Source organism: Geotrypetes seraphini, chromosome 1, assembly GCF_902459505.1.
Source record: "Geotrypetes seraphini chromosome 1, aGeoSer1.1, whole genome shotgun sequence".
In the NCBI taxonomy this organism is placed as follows: domain Eukaryota; kingdom Metazoa; phylum Chordata; class Amphibia; order Gymnophiona; family Dermophiidae; genus Geotrypetes; species Geotrypetes seraphini.
The window spans coordinates 272,386,157-272,401,276 of NC_047084.1; the positions used below are offsets into that span (position 1 = coordinate 272,386,157).

Below are 15,120 nucleotides of genomic sequence, written 5' to 3' on the forward strand. Positions count from 1 at the left end.
AAAGCTTTACACAAAAGCACTATTTCAGCGATGCTTCAAGATAACTGATGGAACAAACCTTACCCTCAGAGAGTTGGAAAAATTATTTTCACATTGTTTATTGCCTCAAGATCATTGATAAAGCCTGGGATGGGGTCACCAAGAAAACCTTCAATTCTGCTTGGAGAAAACTCTGGTCTGATTGTGTTCTTGACTATGACTCAAGAACAGGAGCCACCAGTTGTCAATGAAATTGTGTCCTTGGGGAAGATCATGGGACTGGAGGTGAATGAAGATGACATCTAAGAGCTGGTGGAAGAACATGACCAGGAGCTGACCACCGATGAACTGATGGATCAGCATTGTGCACAACAGTAAGAGGTTATGGAGGAGATCTCATCTGAGGAGGAGGCGAAAAAGACTGAGGAATCTCTCACTTCAAATGAGATTAGGGAGATGTTTAAAATGTGGGAAAGAGTGCAAAATTTTGTAGAAAAGCACCACACGAATAAGGCTTAATAAGGCTGTAGCAATGCGAGCGGTGAATCTGTTTAACATAACATAACATAAAACTCACTTGTATACCGCAGATACCATTAAGTTCTATGCGGTTCACAGAGATTAGCAATACAAATGAATAAACATCCAATGTCTAACTTCCGAAAGATTCCATAAAAAGATGCGTCTTTAAAGCACGTCAAAATTGTTGATACGAGTTTGAAAGTGTGAATATGTGAGTCAGATCCTTAATCCATGAGGCTACCTGAAAGGACAGCAATCATTCCTGGAATTTCTTGTATTTGCATCCCTTTCCAGAAAGATTTTAAGAGAAAATGGGATACTCACGTGGGATCTTTAAGGGAGTAAATTCAGGGGAGGGGATACTTGGAATGGGCAGACTTGGTGGGCTATAGCCCTTTTCTGCTGCTTTTTTCTATGTTTCTATGAAATGAAAATAGTGAATGAGATTTTCTAAAATGTTTGGAATTTGTAATAATGAAAGATTCCATAAGATACTCTGGGATTAGACCTGTTAATGCCTTAAAACAAAATGTGCCACACTTTCACAAAAAATGATAATAAGGTCACAGATAAGTGTAGGCAGTATTGCTTCAGTTTCTTTAACTCCAGTCGTTTAGATCTTTTGACCGATGCCTTTTACACCCTCTCTTCTTCTCTGTAGATCCTCATTTTGGGATCGCAATTCCAGTTACCGAGTTTTTCACATTGCTTTTGAGCACCAACAGCAACGAGTAACTTATTTTGACAAACCTACATACTCATGCATTTTGGAATAGTTCTCCAATTTTTCAATAACACAATTGAAAAACATAAGAAAAATCACAAAAATCAAGAGAAAGCAAAAGTAAAAATTCAAAAAATTTAAAAAGATTTAAAAATAATAAAAATAAAAATTAGATAAAAAATTAGATAAGGAGTTATTACCATAATGTATAGATTCAAAGCCAATGTTATTTTTGGAAGTTAATATCTTTTTTGACAGTCATTGAAGTCCTTTAAGTACTTTTGCTGCATTTTGTTTTTCTTCCCTATGACAATTTCTGTTGTCATCAACAATGTAGCAATATCGACTCACTACGTGTTAGCAGCTCGATCAGCAATTTTTATTGAATAACCACTTCCGGGTTTTGACGTCATCTCCCGGGAGCTTTTAACCCCGTACAGTCATGATGTGGCCATCTTCTTTTTGATCAGAGGAGACGTTCTCACGTCCCGGTTAAGAGGTATGTCAGAGTGGCTTCTTTAGATTTGTTTGAAGTTATGCATAAGTCCAGTTTCTGATGTAATTTTCTTTTCTGGCCCTAGTTTGATCGGATTCTGTTACACCCTGAGGTAGCAAGTTGGTGAAACGCTGGCCATCGTCGGTGTACCGATCAATAGAGATAAGTTGAAAGTTTTTTCATCTATCAATTGCATAAACAGCCCTGCTTACAGTTTTTTAATAGGGAGTGCAATGGAGGTTTTCTGCCAATGAGGTTACCACCCAACCACCTTTATCCACCATTGTGGTGGTGGGAGGGCATTTGTCTGAGGCTTTTTCCTCCATTTTTTGAAATATACACCCCTTTAAACTGAAGCAATACTGCCTACACTTATCTGTGACCTTATTATCATTTTTTGTGAAAGTGTGGCACATTATATTATTGATATTTCACATATCCGAGTTTCTTTTGCTAATGCCTTAAAACAAATACAGCCAAACTTAAATTTAACCCGTGCTTCAACCGGAAGAGAATGCAATCGATGATAAAAATCGGTGACATGGTCATACTTCTTTAAATCAATGTCACATTTCTGCAAAATCCTCAAAAGGAGGCAGAAGCAACTGTCATTGAATAGGTTCCTTGTTAAAGTCACACAAAAAGCAACAGATTCCAGTGAGAGCCAATAGATAGCAATGATTCTGTTAGTTATAGTGAAAATTGTTCTACACAATAACCCTCATCCTCTCCTCTCTCATCTCCCTCACACCAGCCATGATTCTTTTCAAAAGTAAAGTATAGATTATTTGTTTTACTGTATATATTTTTACTTTATACAGTATAGTATTTTGTATTATAAGTTTTTGGGTTGTGGAACAAATCATCTGAGTTTCCATTATTTCCTATGGGGAAATTTGCTTTGATATACGAATGCTTTGGATTACAAGCATGCTTCAGGAATGAATTATGCTCACAAACCAAGGTTTTATTGTACAAATTTTATAACGATATAGTCAAGAGAGGAAAAAGCCTCTGAGATTTGTTTTTGGATTAAGATTTTTGTGTTTTTGAAGTTGGTGCTCTAACCCCAAAAGGATAGACCTTTTTCTTGCTGTGTTGGCTTGGCAAGAGCGTCTGTAGTGAGTCTTTTCCAGCGCTGTTGATCCTGAACAGTTATAGTAAAATCATCAATGCAACATTGAATACAATACAACTTCTACAATACAATTTTCTACATGGAATCAAAGTGGCTCACAGCAAGAGGTTTTACATGAACAACTCAAGGTTTAGAAATGAGAGAATTTAACACTGAAGGTTCAGATTTAGAGATGTTATAGATAAAAATGGGGATAAAGTCCATAAATGACTTTTAGTAGTTACTATGGGAAAAGGTATGTTTTTAACCTTTTTCCTGAAGTGACAGTATGTGGTGGGTTGCCGCAAGTGTAAGTAGACTGTTCCAGATCTATGGTCCTAGATACTCAAAGTTGGAGTCGAACATCTTTTTCTGGCGCATTTGCTGAGAAGATAGGAATGGTAAAGAACTGCATAGACCTTGAGTTGAGGAGGGTGTGTGAGACCTTAATGTTTGACACTAGTCCGTCAACGTTATCGCCGTAGATAACCTTATACAAGCTATCTTGTAGTGAATTATTTTTTTTCACTGATAACCAATGTAGTTTAAGCAACAGAGGACTAGTCCTCTCAAAATGGTTTGAGTGAAAAATTAGCCTTGCTGCTGTGATTTGAAGCATTGCAGTCATTTCAGTTCTTTCTCTCTAATGCCATAGTAAAGGGAGTTGCAATAATCTAGGTAACACAGAAACATGATGGCAGATAAAGGCCAAATAGCCCATCTAGACTGACCATCCACAGTAACCATTATCTCTTTATCTCTCCGAGGGATCCCAAGTGCCTATCCCAGGGCCTTTTGAATTCAGACACAGTCTCTGTCTCCACTACCTCCTCTGAGAGACTGTTCCATGCATCTACCACTCTTTCTGTAAAAAAAAGTATTTCCTTAGATTACTCCAGAGCCTATCACCTCTTAACTGCACCCTATACCCTCTCATTTCAGAGTTTCCTTTCAAATTAAAGAGACTCGACTCATGCACATTTACATTACATAGGTATTTAAACATCTCTATCATATCTCCCCTCTCCTGCCTTTCCTCCAAAGTATACAAATTGAGATCTTTAAGTCTGTTCCCATACGCCTTATGATGAAGACCACATACCGTTTTAGTAGCCTTCCTCTGGACCGACTCCATCCTTTTTATATCTTTTTAAAAGTGTGGCCTCCAGAATTGTACACAGTATTCTAAATGAAGTCTCATCAAAGTCTTATACAGGGCCATCAATACCTCCTTTTTTCTACCTGCCATACCTCTCCCTATGCAACCTAGCATCCTTCTAGCTTTCGCCATCACTTTTTCAACCTGTTTGGCTACCTTAAGATAATCACATACAGTAGGACAGCTTGTGCCATATTTCTAAAGCTGTCTTGGGTCAGAACCGACCTGACTGTCCTCAATTGTCTTATTCTAAAAAAGAACTTTCTTAGTAAGGATGTGATCTGATCTTTGAACGACAATGAGGAGTCTAAGGTTATTCCCAGCACTTTATCATGAGCATCTCACCTGTTTGCAAGTTGTAGTCCCCAAACCAGAGCATCCTGGTCTTTTTTGTTGATCTTAAAGAAGTTTGTCTGAGCCCACGTACTCATGTTGTCAACAGTAGCTTTTATAAGGTGTAATGAGTTGTCCAATGATTCACCAGCTGCACAGAGTATAAAAATATCAACATAGGAGAGGAGGTGAACCTGCGGGAATGTGAGACATCTACTCACTGCTCTTAGGTAGACACTGAAGTAAAAGTGGGGAACCTTGTGGAACCCTACAGAAAGATTTCCAGTTTGGGGATTTCTTTTCCACCTTTCCACACTTCATATGCTCTTATCTATTTGGAAAACAGATGGTGTTCTGCACACTTTTTCTTCAGAATAATTATTTAGTGAGACTGACATGGAGCAATTTAAGAGTTCTGAAGAAGGGTCATAACATAAATATTCACCGTCAAAATCCCTTGTGTACATGCATTGAAATTAAAGAATTTTAAGATTTTTATTTGCATACAAGGAGAGACTGATAATACTTCCTTTGCTAACTTTTAAGATAATCAGTGAAATTGAAACAGAATAATTCCCGTGTCCTTTCAGTCTGTGGAGCAAGTGTGAAGAGATCTTGAGAACTGAAATTAGTTAATTGATTTTATTTATAGGATATTTGTAGCATATGATGAGTTGGACAATAATATTTTTTTGAACAAATGATGATGTCAAACTGTAATAATGCCTATGATGAGAATGTTCCCATAGAAACTGTCACTCAAAATAGTGCATTCATGATGGATTTAAATGGTGGTCGAAATGCAACATTGGAGTTCAATCCAAATATTGTCTTAAAATATTTGGCTAGCAAGAATATTATATATGCATAAGGAGGTATGTAAATAAATGATTTGTTACTTTTTGCACTAAATCCTTCCAGGTGTAAATTACACTATAAAAAATGATTGCTGTGCTCTTAAAAATCAGTAAAAAAATGCTGACTTGTCCTTGTTGTCACCTGACATAGACATCTTTAGTATTTACCATGACCTAGAAGAACACTAGCAAATATGGTGGTATCTTTTAAATAAAACTTTGATTATGGGAGGCAAAGATACATGACATTCTACGAGAACAATGCTTTGATTGCTATATTGTAGTAAATGTTCTTTTCCCTGCCAAATTGGGAGGATGCTTAAGTTATTTTGAGATTTTCAGAGGGCAGTTCCATTTCAAACTTTAACCATTTATTTGTATATAGATATATCGGTTGTAAGTTTCACCTGAGCAGTTTTAATGTGCGTTAGTTTAAAAAAAAAATGCCTTTATTTCTGCAGGGTTAGAGTTCCCCTGGTCTGTGTTGTGATCCAATGACCATCTTAAAACACGACAGGGAGAAATATCACATGAAAATATTTCAGACCTGATAGGTAAGAATGAGATTACATATCCAGTGCTAAAAGTCCTACCAAAAAAGAGTTGATAACTAGTTTTTATGAAATAACTAACTAAGGGATATCAAAATAGTTGGATAAATGACATAGAAGTATCACAGTGCTATAGATATGCTTTATTATATCTATGACATTTTATGTTATGAAAAACAATGTAATAAGGCTTCAGTCATGAAGAAAAAATGTATTTTAGGATCAACATATTTCCTATTGCAACGGATATAGTATGACACACTGTTTAGAAAATAATGTAATGTTTCATTGAAGTTCTATGAATAGAATATATTTAGAGTTGCAATATGTTTTTACAGATGGCCCTGATGGAGCAAAAGCCACAATGTGGCTGTTGGATTTTATGATATTGATCTCAAGTTTGTTGGTGCCATCCTGTTACTGTTGGACTTTCATCCTTGCATTTTGAGTCATCTATTGGGCTTTCTCGTTTCTACATTTGGATTTCTGCCTTTGTAGAATTATACAACTTTTGGTGGTGCAAAAGAGAATTTCTTAGGAAAACTTTTGTGAGTTCAGTTTTTGGGGGATGTTATTTCCCTTTAGGGATCTACTGCTTTAGCCTTCTTCCAGGGCAAGAGATTGAGGTGAAGATAAAACTCATGAATCTTACAGAGGGCAAAGACTGGTTCTGGGAACACATGCAAAGAAACTCTTCTGGATGGCAAACTCTCCTTCCAGGAAGTTGAGAATGCAAGACTGAACTGTTTGGAATCTGATTTTAATCGAGGGCTCAATTCTTCTTTCCTCTCAAACCTCACAGGCTAGTACTACCTAGATCTTTTCTTCTATTGATAACCTTAATAGCGTTCAGTAGTCTTTAAGGCATTGATTCCAGGAGGAACATAAGAGTATCCTTACTGGGTCAGACCAGTGGTCCATCTAGCCAAGGATCCTGTCTTCTCGGAGGCCAATCCAGGTAACAGGTACCTGGCAAAAACTCAAGTAGTAGCAAAATTCCATGCTACTGATCCAGGACAAGAATGGCTTCTCCTATGTCTGTCTCAATAGCAGACTATGGACTTTTCCTCCAGAAACGTGTGTAAACCTTTTTTTTTAAACCTGCTACGTTAACTGCTCTTACCACATCCTCTGGCAGTACATTCCAGAGCTTAACTATTCTCTGAGTGAAAAAAAAATATCCTATTAATTTTAAAAGTATATCCCTGTACCCTCATCGAGTGTCTCCTGCTCTTTGTAATTTTTGATGGAGTAAAAAATTGATACACCACTCAGGATTTTGTAGATTTCAATCATATCTCTCCTCAGCTGTCTCTTTTCCAAGCTGAAAAATCCTAATCTCTTTAGCCATTTCATTATGTCCCTTTATCATCTTGGTTGCTCTTCTTTGAACCTTTTCCTGTTCTGCTGTGTCTTTTTTTGAGATAATAATAACTTTTAATAATAATAACTTTATTCTTGTATACCGCCATACCCAGGGAGTTCTAGGCAGTTCACATCAATTAAACAAAATTTAATAAGAAATTACAATAAACTAGAATTACAAGTAATGTAGATATTCAGGTGAGCATGAGGAGGGGAGGGGAGAATTGAACACAGGGGGAGAATTGAGCACAGTACTCAAGGTAAGGTCCCCCATGGAGCGAAAGAGGCATTTTGCAGTAACATTCTTAGTCTTGTTTACCATCCATTTTCTAAGAATTCCTAACACATTGTTTGCTTTTTTGGCCATCTTCGCACATTGGGCAGAAGGTTTCAGCATATTGTCTACATTCTTGTACAATCCCACTTTATTCCAGGACCATTCCTGGAATAAAGTGTGAATTTACAAGAGAAGATTAGCAAACGTAAGAACCTAATCTTTTGTTGACCCCCCAGATCTTTTTGGGGGGCACTGACCCCCAAAATAGACCATAGATCTGGTAATTGATATGTGATTCTGCCTCATCAGCTCCCTTCTAATTCCCTATACAAGCACTATGTTCTGACTCTTCCTTTTGCCCTGTGTCTGTCTCTTGCATGTTTAGTGTACAGTGCTAGTAGCACTGTAGAAATAATAAATTCCCAATGTGCATCACTTTGCATTTATCCACATTAAATTTAATCTGCCATTTAGACACCCAGTCTTCCAATTTCCTAAGGTCTGCCTGCAATTACTTAAAGCAGTGTCTCTCAAAATTTTCTTAAGCCGAGGTACACTAAAGGTAGTGGCCACAGCTCGAGGTGCCCAGAAGTTCACGGACATAGCTGTGATGACATCATCATGTTGACATCCACTCATGCACAGAGGATCTCCAGACAGGCCCTGAAATGCCAGTAGGGCATACCAGCAGGGAAGTCTAACAAAATCAACTAAGTACCCCCAACCACAGATCTCCCAAGTTGCATTGAAATGGGCCGGCCTAGCAAAGGCTCCGAGGCTGTTGATGAAAACCGCTTCTAAATTAATCCTTGCGGCAGCTCTGTGGCCAAACTAAAAGCACACTGAGCTGCCACTGCTGTTCCAGGGGTGCGGAGAAGACGCGGAAGGCAGGAGTCCAGGGAGAAACGTAGCAAGAGGCAAGTCAGCTGGCTGGCGCTTCTCTTTCTCCTCTGTGAGCCGCAGCACACTTGGAATCTCAGGAAGCACATTAGTGTGCTGCAGCACACAGTTTGCAATTCACTGACTTACAGTCTGCATGCTTTTTAATGACTTTGAACAGTTTAGTGTCATCTGCAAATTTAATTACCTCACTCGTCCCAATTTCCAGATCATTTATAAATAAGTTAAATTACACCAGTCCCAGTACACAGATCCCTATGGCACGCCACTATTTATGCTCCTTCATTGAGAAGCAAGACCATTTAACCCTACCCTTTGTTTTCTGTTTGATAACCAATTCCTAATCCACAACTGAACATTGCCTCCTATCCCATGACTCTTTAATTTTCTCAGAAGCTTCTCATGAGGAACTTTGTTAAAAGCTTTCTGAAAATCTAGATATACATCAGACCACACCAACAAGAGTTGCTATAGGGCTGGTCAGATCAGAAGAATCCTTGTAGGCAGTGGTTACCAGTGCCCTTCCCTTCTCTAAATACATGCAGCTTTGGTATGCAGGTACACTTCCTCCTCCGTATTCACAAATTCCATATCTACGGATTCGGTTATTTGTGAGTTTTGACCAAAAAATAATTTTTAATTTTTCAGGCTTTTTTTTAGCCCTGTAAGCCCCCCTCCCTTAAGTCTTACCTGGTGATCTAGCGCACAGTTCTTCAACCACTGATCTGTGGACCGGTGCCGGTCCGTGAAGGATTCAGGTCCCTGCCGCAACAAAAGGTTCCGGCGTCAGCTGACATGCAACTTCCTGTTGCCATCGCTATGCCGGGACTCCTGCCGCATATGTCTCCTGCTCCTGCCTTTGTCTCCGCACCCCCAGACCAGCAGCGGCAGCTCTGTGTGCTTTTAACTTAGGCACACATCTGCCCCTAAGCAGTATTTTAGCTGCGGTTTCATGAGATAGCCTCGGGGTCTTTGCTAAGCCGGCCTGCTTCGATGATGCAATGTGGGCCGGCCTACCAAAGGCCCCGAGGCTGCCTCATGAAACCGTGGCTAAAATACTGCTTAGGAGCAGCTGTGTGCCGAAGTTAAAAGTACACAGAGCTGCCACTAGCCTACATAGAGGAAACATTTGCTGGAGAGGGAAGGAGGAAAGGGAGAAGGGGTACTCCTGGACAAGGGAGGGGAAGAGGGTACTACTGACAGGGAAAAAGGGAAAGGACGAGAGTTACTGTTGGATAAGGGGAGGAGGAAAGGGAGAAGGAGTACTCCTGGACAAGGGTGGGGAAGGGAAGAGAGTTACTATTGGATAAGGGGAGGAAGAAAGGGAGAAGGTACTGCTGGACACGGGAGGAGAAAAATTGGAAGGAAACAGCTGGTAGGGAGATTAGAGGAGGGGAAGGAGTCAGGATGGAATGGAGAGATCAGATGAGGGAAAGGGGAGAGAGAGAGGAATGACAAAGTAGAGAGAGATTGATGCTGGGAAGGGGGTCAGATGAAAAATAAGGAAAGAGGGACAAAGATGCTAGATCTGGTGTAGGAGAAAGGGGCATAGAAAGAACGCATATACCATATGGGAGGGGGAGAGGGCAGACAGTGGATGGAAGGGGCAGACGCTGGATGGAAGAGAGTGAAAAGACGATGAAAGCAGAAACCAGAGACGACAAAAGGTAAAAAAAAAATTTTATTTATATTTTGTGATTAGAATATATCAGATTTAAAATATGTATCCTGCTAGAGCTGATGTTAAGATATAACTGGGGAGTACAAAGCCCAGGCAGTGCTTCTTTAACTCCAACTGGCTTAGGGCTCTTTTTGACCAGGAGGCAGTTGCCCTAGTTGCACTCCCCCTAACACCATTCCTGCCATATGTGACTGCGGTACTCGTGGGATGAACACAGAAGATTTAGAATCAGAAAATAATATTAAAGATTGAACTAGGCCAGTTACTGGGCAGACTTGTACGGTCTGTGTCTGTGCATGGCCGTTTGGAGGAGGATGGGCAGGGGAGGGCTTCAATGGCTGGGAGGGTGTAGATGGGCTGGAGTAAGTCTTAACAGAGATTTCGGCAGTTGGAACCCAAGCACAGTACCGGGAAAAGCTTTGGATTCTCGCCCAGAAATAGCTAAGAAGAAAAAAAAAAAAATTTAAATTGAATCAGGTTGGGCAGACTGGATGGACCATTCGGGTCTTTATCTGCCGTCATCTACTATGTTACTATGTAGCATGATATTTGTGTAGCATTCTGTAATAATTTGGCTTATTCAGTTTTCTTGATAGTAGAGGGGATATATGTGAAGGGGAGGGGAGACCGAGGTTTTGTTGATCCTTGCCCTGTATTATTTATATTTATAAAATGACAATTGTACAGAATATTGTTTCTTTTTATACTTTAATAAAATATGTTCAATATAAAATCATAACTATTTGAGGCTTGTGCAGATGCGATCAGATGGTTAACGGACGGGGCGGCGATGGGGTTTTTCAAAATTTCAGTCTTATTAGTTTGCCGGTCCACAAAATAATTATTTTATTTTCGCCGGTCCATAGGTGTAAAAAGGTTGAAGAACACTGGTCTAGCGAGTTTTCAGGCAGGAGCGATCTTCCTACGCTCCTGCTCCATGCAGATCGCTCACAGAAAATGGCTCAAGAGACTAAGGGAGCTCAAGGCAGCCATTTCCTGTGAGCGATCTGCATGGGACAGTAGCATGGAAAGATCGCTCCTGCCTGAAAACCTGCTAGACCACCAGGTAAAGCTTACAGGGCTAAAAATAGCCGGGGGAAGCCAGGGATAAGGGCCCGAATATTATTTGCGTTTTTTTCATATTCGAGGGCCGGCTCTGCCCCAACGGAGAGGAAAGTGTATAGAGGTTTGACACCTTAGATGTAGGAGTTCTGAAACCTATTGAGGCTTTCTCCTACCTGGTCTTGATAGAACCTGGATACATCCCACTCAGCTGAGTTGGTCTGGAATGGATGATAAGAAAAGGGAAATTTGGACATGTTATTTTCTTTTTCCATTGAGCCCTGCCATTCCAGTCCAGAATTCCTCCATGGATGTCATAGCAGTCGAGGGTTTTGAGGTTGTCAAATTCAGAGGCTAACAGTGAGTATGTTATAACCCACTCTGAAGGCATTTGTTTCCTTTTTTTGTATGGAATTCTCATTCCTGGACTAGTTACCATATACTGTATATACTCGAATATAGGATGAGATATTTGGGCCAAAAAAATGGCCCAAAAATGGTGGTCTCGTCCTATATTCGGGTCATCCCCTATTGACCACCCAACACCCTCCCGGACTTCCTGCAGGCCTGTCATTAGGCCGGAACATGAGGGATCCCTCCTGTCCCCTGTCCTGGCTGACACTAACAATTACCTCCCTCCTGCGTGCCGGCCCAGGTGCGCCGCTGGCTACTAGCTTTGAAATTGGCAGGAGGGGTTCAGTGCGGGATATACCGCTAGACCACCAGGGGAATGGTACGTGAGGTGAGGGTGGTAATTGTTAGTGTCGGCCGATAATTTTTATTTATTTTTAAGGAGGGCACCTTAAATCTTTGGAAACCTCAGTCCAATTCGGCTTCTTTTCAAGCTAGTTTTCCTTCAAATTTTCGAAGTGTTATTTTGCCCCCAGACAGAAGAGAATAATTAATGGTGTGGGATAAAATTTGGCATTTGAGTAAAAACAGCTCCTGAATTTGACTGCAGTCCTTGCTAAGAAAATCCCAGAGTGCCTTGAGCCTCTGTTGAACTGTGTGGTGAGGAGAGGAGTTGTAGCGGGTTTTCTTCATCCTCTCCCTCTCCATTGGTCACTGCATTACTAAAAGTAATTCTAATCTGGTTCTCTTTATTATTCTAGTATGCTAAGGAATAAAGTTGATAAAAAAATCTAATGAAGACAACAGAATGCAGCAACGGCTTGAACAGCTTGTTGCAGGGGATTGGAAAGGCTTAGAGTGATTACTAGGGCACGTTTTAGAAGGGAGTAGGGGTGTGTAGATCTTGAAGCTGGAGGGGTGCTGCTTGCTTCTTTTGCCTGACTTCTGGGGGGTTTTGTTGCCAACTTTTTATTTATGAAACTATTTCATTAACAAATCTAGTAATAGAACTTTTCCAGGAAAGCCCAAAGGAAAAATAAAAAATCAAGGTAAAACAAAAGAAATTAATGGTTAGTATTATCAGCCCTAGCCCTCAATATGGGAAAACCAAAAATACAAATGAGTAGATGCAGGAAATACTTTAAGTCTAATAAGAAAAAGAAAAGGCTAAACTGCATACTTGACCTAGAGAAGAGACTAAGTCACGATTCCCCAGTTACTGACCTTAGTTAATCAGAGAAAAGAAGAACTGCAGTGGAGAAATTTGTAATTGAGCAGTTGGAGAAAAAGACAAGATCAAGGTAGTGGCCATTGTGATGCATAGGGGTGGTGGAGCACAGTTGAAGATTGAATGAGGATGTTAGGGCTAGAAACCTAAGAATCTTGAGGGGTCAACGTGAATATTAAAATCACAAAGAATGAGGGAAAAGAACCCAGAAAAGTAGAGGCCCTGCACTTGAAACTTTTTGGTGTGAAGTCCAGTCTATTACTATAGGCATTGGAAGTATTGATCTCCATTGCTTTTAGAGTGATATGCGGACCTGGTACGGCATCTGGTGGCGGATCCTCTACCTCTGCTTCTCTCACCCGAACTTCTGACTCAGGGTCCCATTCCCATGTTCGATTCGGGTCCCTTTTGTCTTACGGCTTGGCTCTTGAAAGGGAACGCCTAGGTAAGAAGGGGTATTCAGATAAAGTGATCTCAACTCTTTTGGGCTCCTGTAGACATTCCACTTCTCAGGCTTATGTGCGGGTTTGGCGTATATTTGAGGAGAGGTGTGCTGCGCGTGGAGTGGTCTCTTTTCGTGCTTCCCTGCCTACCATCTTAGAGTTTTTGCAGGATGGCCTGGACAGGGGCCTGGCTTGGTTTTCTCTCCGGGTTCAGCTTGCGGCCTTGTCAGCCTTTCGTAGGTTATTATGAGGTCAGTGTCTGATTGCCATTGCTGATGTTGTTTGTTTCTTGCGGGCGGCCAAATTGCTCAAGCCTCCCTTGTGACCATCTGTTCCCTTTTGGGATCTTAATCTGGTCTTGTCCCACCAAAACATGGCCCAAGCCACCAGCCCCCTCCCCCCCCCCCCCAAATAGCCGCCTGGACACCCAAAACAGACATCAAAAATTCTGCTTAAGAATGGTCTCCAAATTATGCCCCTCAGAGTCCCGTAAGGCAGAACTGCCCTCAATGGGTATGGTATGCTGCTTAGCAATAGCTGAGATCACTGCGTCCACCACTGGCGACTTCAAGGTAGCCCTATCCCCCTCCGGGATGGGATACAAACGAGCCATGGAGCGCACAAACTGAAACAGCGCCTCTGGCGTATTCCACTGCGCCAGGATAAAATCCCAAATATCCTGATGCATAGGAAAAGAGCAGGATGCAGAGCGGATCCCCACTAAGAAGATGGTCTCCCACACACAGGGTCTCCAGAGGTGCCTCCTGAAAGCGCAACACCGAGGAGACCTGCTAAATCAGATTAGGGAGCTCATCCCTCTGAGAAAGGTGCACCACGGACACCTCCTCGCCGGTAGACAAAAAGCACAGAGGCCCCGCTACCAGCGGCCGTCTCTTCGAGAGGATCCTGGAGGTCCTCCTAAGGGTCCAGGTCCTCATCCACAAGTCTTCGTCCCAAGCCACCCGCGGGCGCTTGGACGAGGAAGGAGGGGACGATAAAGGTGTAGAGGGGGGTAGAGCCGCAGGGGGTGTGGAGGGAAAACCATCTGTAAGATCTAAAGCAGGGGTGTCCAACCTTTTGGCTTCCCTGGGCCGCATTGGCCGAAAAAAATGTTTCTGGGGCTGCGCAAACGCTGCAGCAAGATGGTAAACACCCGGGGGCAGCAGAGGAAAACACTGCATCACCCTCGACCGGGGCCGCATGTTGGACACCCCTGATCTAAAGCCTATACCGGTCAGGAGAGTAAAAAAAAAGAAAATTAGCAGGTAAGAACCTAATTTCTCCTTCATAAATATGGGGGTGAATAACCCATAACTGCTTTAATATATAAGAACACTTTTTTTTTACAGATTATTAATTTGGGGTTCAAAAGACCAGAAGAATCAAGTATAAACCTAAAACTTTAAAGATATACTTATTGTATACCACGTAGAGCATTTTTTTTCATACTGGTAACTTATAAGTGGAATGTAATTCAAATATGTTGAGGCCCTTTTACTGAGCTGCACTGAAAAGTGGGCTGCGCTATTTTTAGCACAAGTTATTTGCTTGCTGAGGCCACTTTTTAACGTGGCTCTAAAGTGGCCACAATTTCCATTTTTCTAGTAATGGCCATGCATTCATTTGAAATTGATGTGTGGCCATTAGTGCATCAGCTCTTACTGTCACCTATTTTGTAGGTGGTAAGGGTTCTTGCATTAATTGGTCAGTGCATGCCAATGTCCATCTGCTATCTGATTAGTGCAGGCTACACCTCTTTGCCCCCAAACACATCCCCTGCACTAAAAAATAAAATGTATTTTTTAGCACGTGGGTGACGTGCACCATGCCCACAGCTAGCACGTGGTTTGCTAACACTGTTTATAAATGACAGTAAGTACGTGTTAGTGCTTATCACCACTTAGTAAAAGGGCCCCATTATTTGTATACAGATGTGAGGTTTGAATGCAGTTTTGGTTTTTCTAATAGTTAAATCTGTAGTAAACATAAACATTAGCAAATATACACTAGGTTTTACTAAACCGTGGAAGAGCTTCTTACTGCAGTCCAGCGAGGTAAATGCTCTGATGATCCCG

The 15,120-nt window shown here is 41.2% G+C and overlaps 1 protein-coding gene across 1 annotated transcript in view; it reads left to right on the top strand.

Moving 5' to 3' along the window:
• The window catches only part of RNF212 (ring finger protein 212), a 229,374-nt gene that overhangs the window by 83,253 nt on the left and 131,001 nt on the right, over positions 1 to 15,120 (top strand). The window lies entirely within an intron of this gene.